This window comes from Prionailurus viverrinus, chromosome C1 (assembly GCF_022837055.1).
Source record: "Prionailurus viverrinus isolate Anna chromosome C1, UM_Priviv_1.0, whole genome shotgun sequence".
Taxonomy (NCBI): Eukaryota; Metazoa; Chordata; class Mammalia; order Carnivora; family Felidae; genus Prionailurus; species Prionailurus viverrinus.
The window spans coordinates 30,281,374-30,289,069 of NC_062568.1; the positions used below are offsets into that span (position 1 = coordinate 30,281,374).

The 7,696-nt window shown below is 40.6% G+C and overlaps 1 protein-coding gene across 1 annotated transcript in view; it reads right to left on the reverse strand.

The window, feature by feature from the left end:
* The window catches only part of SGO2 (shugoshin 2), a 72,395-nt gene that overhangs the window by 64,097 nt on the left and 602 nt on the right, over nucleotides 1-7,696 (reverse strand). The window lies entirely within an intron of this gene.

Consider the following 7,696-nt stretch of genomic DNA (forward strand, 5'->3'; position numbering starts at 1 on the left):
GCAAGAGATTCTCTGCTGTCCTCTATACTGTTTTCAAGCCCAGCGATTAATTTTATGACTATTATTCTAAATTCACTTTCTGTTATGTTATTTAAGTCCTTTTTGATCAGCTCATTAGCAGTTGTTATTTCCTGGAGATTCTTCTGAGGGGAATTCTTCCGTTTAGTCATTTTGGATAGTCCCTGGAGTGGTGCGGACCTGCAGGGCACTTCCCCTGTGCTGTGGTGTGTAACTGGAGTTGGTGGGCGGGGCCGCAGTCAGACCTGATGTCTGCCCCCAGCCCACCGCTGGGGCCACAGTCAGACTGGTGTGTGCCTTCTCTTCCCCTCTCCTAGGGGCGGGATTCACTGTGGGGTGGCGTGGCTCGTCTGGGCTACTTGCACCCTGCCAGGCTTGTGGTGCTGGGGATCTGGCCTATTAGCTGGGGTGGGTAGGCAAGGTGCACGGCGTCAGGGGGGGCAGGCTTGGCTCGCTTCTCCTTAGGTGATCCACTTCAGGAGGGGCCCTGTGGCAGTGGGAGGGAGTCAGATCCGCTGCCGAAGCGCAGAGTTGGGTGTTTGCGCGGAGCGAGCAAGTTCCCTGGCAGGAACTGGTTTCCTTTGGGATTTTGGCTGGGGGATGGGCGGGGGAGATGGCTCTGGCAACCGCCTTTGTTCCCCACCAAACGGAGCTCTGTCATCAGGGGGCTCAGCAGCTCTCCCTCCCTTTGTCCTCCAGCCTTCCTGCTTTCTGAGCAGAGCTGTTAACTTATGACCTCCGGGACGCTAAGTCGCGCTTGCTGTCGGAACACAGTCCATCAGGCCCCTCTGCTTTTGCCAGCGAGACTCGGGGGGCTCTGCTTGGCCGGTGAGCCGCCCCTCCGCCCCGGCTCCCTCCCGCCAGCCCGTGGAGTGTGCACCGCCTCGCTGCCCTTCCTACCCTCTTCCGTGGGCCTCTCATCTGCGCTTGGCTCCGGAGACTCCATTCTGCTAATCCTCTGGCGGTTTTTTGGGTTATTTAGGCAGGTGTAGGTGGAATCTAAGTGATCAGCAGGACGCACGGTGAGCCCAGCGTCCTCCTACGCCGCCATCTTCTATACACACCTAGAGTTCCCTTTTTAAATGCTCCCTTCATTTCTCTCATCCTGTTTTCTTTTTCTTTTTCTTTTTTTTTTTTTAACTGAAACTTGTCTGTTCCTAGAGACTGCTTCCTCTACAGCCTCTCAAGTAGTGACTGCTTTTCCTTCCACTCCCTGCATACGTCAAGGCTAGGAGGTGGGGTTGGTGTCTTTTTTTCTCCCATTACTGTTAAAAAACATTTTTTTCCTCCATCCTTTCTCTAAGTTCTAGCTAATCTGAACTCTGTGCCACCTGGATATAGTATCTGTCCTTGTCTCCTCAATGTAGTCTTCTAAAGTTCTTCTAATCATCCATTATTGATGATATTAGCTTGTGTTTAATCTTCTTTCTTTCTACTCTTGTTGATTTTACTACTTATGGGGATAACTCATCTAATAATAATAATATTTTAAACTCCTTACTTCCATTAGCTGTTCTTCTACCTCACTCACCTGAAACCTTGGCATTACAGTCATTGTAATAATAATACCTCTGAAACACTGAAATCAAGTATGATACTTTCTGGCAAAACAGGGGTGTCCACTCTCACTACTTTCATTCAACACAGTACTGGAAGTCCTAGCTACAGCAATCAGACATTCAAAAGACTTCCAAATTGGTGAGGAAGAAGTAAAACTGTCACTATTCACAGCTGACATGACACCATATATATAGAAAACCCTAAAGACCTCACCAAAAAATTATTAGAATTGATAAATGAAGTCAGAAAAGTTGTAAGATACAAAGTTAATATACAGAAATCTATTGTGTTTCTATACACAATAAAGTAGAAGAAAGAGAAATTAAGAAAACAATACCATTTATAATTGTATCAACAAGAACAAAATACTTAGAAATAAATTTAACCAAGGAAGTAAAAGGCCCATGCTCTGAAAACTATAAGACACTTGTGAAAGAAATTGAAGACAAAACAAATAAATGGAAAGATATGCCATGTTCATGGATTCAAAGAGTATCATTACAGTGTCCATACTACCCAAAGCAATCTACAAATTCAATGCAATTCCTATAAAAATACCAATAGCATTTTTCACAGAACTAGAATAACACTAAAATTTGTATGGAACGACAAAAGGCCATGAAAATCCAAAGCTATTTCTCAGGCTTCTTGAGAAAGAACAAAGCTGGAGGTATCGCAATCCCAGATTTCAAGATATACTACAAAGCTTTAGTAACCAAAGCAGTATGGTACTGGCACAAAAATAGACATATAGATCAATAGAAGGAATAGGGAACCTAAAAATAAACCCATGTCTATATGGTCAATTAATCTTCAACAAAGGAGACAAGAATATGTTTTTACATATGTTTACAATGGTAAAAAGACAGTCTCTTCAGTAAATGGGAAAATGGGAAAACTGTACAGCTACATGCAAGGAATGAAAAAGAACCACTTTCTTACACCATACACAAAAATAAACTCAAAATGGATTAAAAACCTAAATGGGAGACCTGAAATCATAAAACTCCTAAAAGAAAACATAGGCAGTAATCTCTTGGACAACCGCCTTAAAAATATATTTATGGATATGTCTCCGCAAGGAAGGGAAACAAAGGTAAAAATAAACTATTGGGACTATACCAAAATCAAAGTTTTGTGCTGCAAAGGAAACCATTAACAAAGTAAAAGGGCAACCTAGTTAATGGGAGAAGGTATTTGCAAATGATATATCTGATATCCAAAATATATAAAGAACTGACACTACTCAAAACCAAAAAACACTACAATTAAAAGACGGTCAAAGGATTAAATAAACATTTTTCCAAAGAAGACATACAGATGGCCAACAGATAAATGAAAATATGCTCAACATCTTTGTATGTATATGTGTGCATATATATATATATATATATGTATATATGTACACACTCATATATATATATATGCACACATATATGTAATTATATATACGTATATATATAAACACACATACATACACACATATAATGGAACATTACTCAGCCATAAAAATGAAATCTTGCCAGTTGTGACAACATGGATGGATCTAGAGGGTATTATTACGCTAGGTGAAATAAGTCAGACAGAGAAGGAAAAATACCATATGATTTCACTTATATGTGGTGGAATCTAAAAGCAAAAACAAAAAAAAATGAACAAAACATACTCAAATTCAGAGAACAAACTGGTGGCTGCCAGAGGGAAGAAGGGTGGAGGGATGGGCAAAGTAGAGGAAGGACACTAAGAAGCACAAACTTCCAGTATAAACCAAATAAGTTGAAGAAATGGAAAGTACAGCATAGGGAATATAGTAAATAATACTGTAGTAACATTGTATGATGACAGATGGTGACTATACTGATCTTGGTGAGCATCAATAATATATAGAATTATCTAATCAATATGCTGTACACCTGAAATGTAACACTGTATGTCAATTATACATATGTCAAATAAAGTTTAGTATGTAAACCTAAGTAAAATAAAATAAGTATAATATGATATTCTCTGACCACTGCCCCCAATTCTTCCAGCTCACTTACTCTAGTACTCCTATTTAAATAATTCCTTAACTTCATGGAGCTCTCCAATCCATTAACCTCACTACTTTTTTCACTATCCGTCACCAACTCTAGATAGTTATTTCTCTCCTTACCCAGTTTAGAGTCCATTGTCCATCAGGGGAATCAATCACTTACAAACATCCTCAACTCTTTTGCCCCTCTCTCCTTGTATTATATTTCAACCCTAGCTGAGTCCCATTAGCATTCTCTAAAATGAAGCTGTTGAATGTTGCTGGATAAAAGTCACATAACTGGAATGATCATCCATGTTAGAATGATTATAATCTTCAAATAGGCTCTCATTCCTTCTTGGCAATCGTTATCATATTTCCATAGAAAGTCTGATTTTTAAATTTCTCAAAATAAATAATTCATACTTTATCCTTTCTCAAACCTCATCCATACCTCATCTTCTTTACTGTCAGCCTCTGACCTTGCTTTAGACTTAACAGAGAAAGTAGAAACCATTCAATCAGAATTTCCTCATTTAACCACTGTGAGATTTACCAGTTCATAGGAACTTTATCTTCTCTGTTTTATCTCCTCTCTGCTCTTATCTAACAGAAAGTCCTCCACCTGTGGAATATTATTCAGCCACGAAAAAGAATGAAATCTTACCATTTGCAATGGCATGGATGGAGCTAGAGAATATTATGCTAAGCTCAGTAAGTCAGTCAGAGAAAGACAAATATAATAGGACTTCACTCATGTGTGGAATTTAAGAAACAAAACAAATGAGCAAAGCGGAAAGACAGAGTGAGCAAGAAATAGACTCTTAACTGTGACGAACTGATGGTTATCAGAGGGGAGGTGGGTGGGTGATGGGTGAAATAGGTGATGGGAATTAAGGAGTGCACCTGTTATGATGAGCACAGGTGTTGTATGGAACTGTTGAATCACTATATCATATACCTGAAACAAATATAACACTGTATGTTAACTAACTGGAATTAAAATAATTTTTTTAAAAAGGAAATTACTCCACTTGTGCCGCTCCAAGTACCCTTTTGTCTTCTAAAGTATCATATTCCTTCAGTGGTCCCCTCTTTCCCCTGCACCACCAATCTCTACCTATCCATTGCATCACTCCCACCAGCATAACTTGCTATAGTAACTCTCATCCTAGCTTCTTTCCCTGACCCCGCATCCCACCTTAACTACAGCCCCACTTCTCTCATTCTCTCCACCATACGTCTTCTCTATAGCCAATTTCCTATCTCACATTCACCCTTCAACCCACTTTTATCTGGGCTTGCATCTTCATCACAGCATTGAAACTGCTTTTGTCAACGTCACCAAGAATGTGTATACTACCAAATCTAATGGACTCTTGACCTCGTAACAGCATTTGACAGAAATGACATTTTCTTCTCTGCCGTTCCATATTCTTCTCCCCTCTGGATTTTCCTTCTAAACCTGAACTCTAAGTATTGGAGACAGTGCTCCATCCTATATCTCATTTACCTGTTCTTTGAATAGGCGATTTTATCCAGTCCCATGGCTTTAAATGCCGATGCCTTCCAAATTCACACCTTTAGCACAGAACTTCACTCCTGAGCTCCAGATTTATTCAGTTGCTATGTAATCTATTTACTTGGATGTCTAGTAAACATCTCAATCATTAAAGTCCTAATTACAGTTTCTGATCGCTCCCATAAATCACCATTTCAGTAAATGGTACCATCATTCAGTTGGTCAAGCCAACAATTTAGAAGTGATCCTATATTTTCCCTTTCCCATATGTGGCAGCCATGAAAACACATCTCTCAGATCTGATTACAGGGAGCATTACTGACTGATGGCCCCAGTTGCCGTGCTCTGAAATCTATCACCATGATCCAGGCTACACATCCCACCGACTGCTCCAGCCAGTGACTGAGTGAGACAGGGTCACTAAGACAGTCCCCTTCCCAGGAGACATAGGACTCCTCTGATGGGGGACATTGGCTTGAGGACTCCCCATTGGCTTTCTTGAAAGATTCTTAGAATTGCATCATATCTACAACTTTTCCTACCCATTTTTCCCTGTCTTCCATGAGAGTTGAATCAGCATCCAGTCTAAAGGTTTTCCCAGTCCCCTTCAGAGCCCTCCCTGTTTTTCCCTCACAGATGTCTTCCCCAGTAAGTCTTCTGCATGTCTAATCTGACCTTACAGTCTGTTCCTCAAAGAACCTGAACACACCATAGTTGAACTATCAGCAATTTTATGTTATTTCTGTTTCCTAAATATATATCTTGCAGCCATCTACTTTTCTCTATTGCCATCATCACTGAGTAGAAGCTATGCCATTTCTCCCCTGGATTATTGCAACGGTCACCTGGTCTCATCTTATGCCTCTCCAATCCATTCTCATCACAGTAACAAGAGTGATTTTTTTTTTTTTAACAGTAAATCAAGCATGCCATTTCCCTGCTTAAAACCTTTCAATGGCTTTCCATTATGCCTAGGGTAAAATTTAAACTCCCACAACCACCATAAGTACTTTAAAACCTGGCTCCTGCCTATCTTTTTAGCTTCATCTCATATCACCTTCCTCCTTGTCCTCATGCTCACCAAGCTCCAGCCACACTAGTGTCCTTTCTCTTCTTACAAATTGTCAAATCCTTTCCTGCCTTTCCTGCCTTTTTTGCTTGCTCTCTCTTTTTTATAAATTACTTTTCCCCCCATCTCTTCAGAGGGCAGGCTCATTCTCATCCTTAGTGCTCAACTTGAATGTCCCCTCATCAGCATCCAGGGCCTTCTCCACCCCAGCCATCATCTCCACCAAACATTATCCTATTTCCTCTTAAGTAGTTACCACTATCTGTAACTATTTAGCTTAGTGTCTGTTTCTCCCGCTTGAACAGGAGTAGGCAAAGTATGGCCCATAGGCAGCCAATTGTTTCTGCATGGCCCATGATCTAAGAATGGTTTTTACATATTTAAGTGTTTGAAAAAACATTTTTTAAGTTTTTAAATTTATTTGGGGGGGGGGGGTGCATGCACACAAGCTGAGGAGGGGCAGAGAGGGAGAGAAAGAGAATTCCAAACAGGTTCTGCACAAACCACGTAGAGCCTGACATGAGGCTCAAACTCTAACTCACAAACGGTGAGATTGTGACCTGAGGTGAAATCAAGAATCAAACGCTAAACCAACTAAGCCACTCAGGCACCCCTGAAAAAAATTTTTTAAAGAATATTTCACAACACATGAAAATTATGTGAAATTCAAACTTCTGTGTCCACAACTAAAGTTGGAATACAGCCACCCTCATTTATATACTATCTATAACTGCTTTAACACTGCAACAGCAAAGTTGAGTAGGTGTTTATGGCTCACAGAGCCTAATTTACAGAAAAAGTTTTCTTTATTTAAGTAATCTCTACCCCTAACATGGGGCTGGAACTCCCAACCCTGAGATCATTAGTCACATGCTTTAGGAGGGAGCTAGCCCGGTGCTCCCAGAAGCAATGTTCTGACCCTGGCACTAAAATGCAAGTGCCATGGGGCATTGGTTGTCTTGTTCAGTCCATCACTCCTAGTGTGTGGTCCAGGCTAATGCTCAATTTATAGGATGAATCAACCTTACCACTCTCCAGGGACTATTACTATCTGAGGGAGTAGGTGGGCTTACTGGCTTATGTCCTTCTAAGACCCAGAGGAACTGGGAACCAATTATTATTGGCTCTAGAAAAGTACCTTGAAAACAGGACTGTGTTTTATTCATCTTGAAATACCTAGTAAAGTCTTTTGCACAAGGTAGGGTGCTGCTGGAATCTGGAAGAACTCTTTTGGGGTTGTTGTTAAGATAAAATTTTGGGGTTGTTGTCAAGTAAAGGGCTCAGCATAATGTCAGGTGTACGTAAGTGTTCACTAAATGTTTGCTCCTGCCTCAATTTTCCTTGCTGTGATGGGAATAAAAGTGTGGGGTAGTACACAGACTCAAACAAGAATGTTCTTATGTGAGACGGCTTTGTTTTTTGTTTGTTTTTTTTTTTTCATTTATTTATTCTCGATGGACAGAGGGAGGCAGAGCGTGAGCATGGAGGGGCAGAGAGAGGCACAGAATCAGAA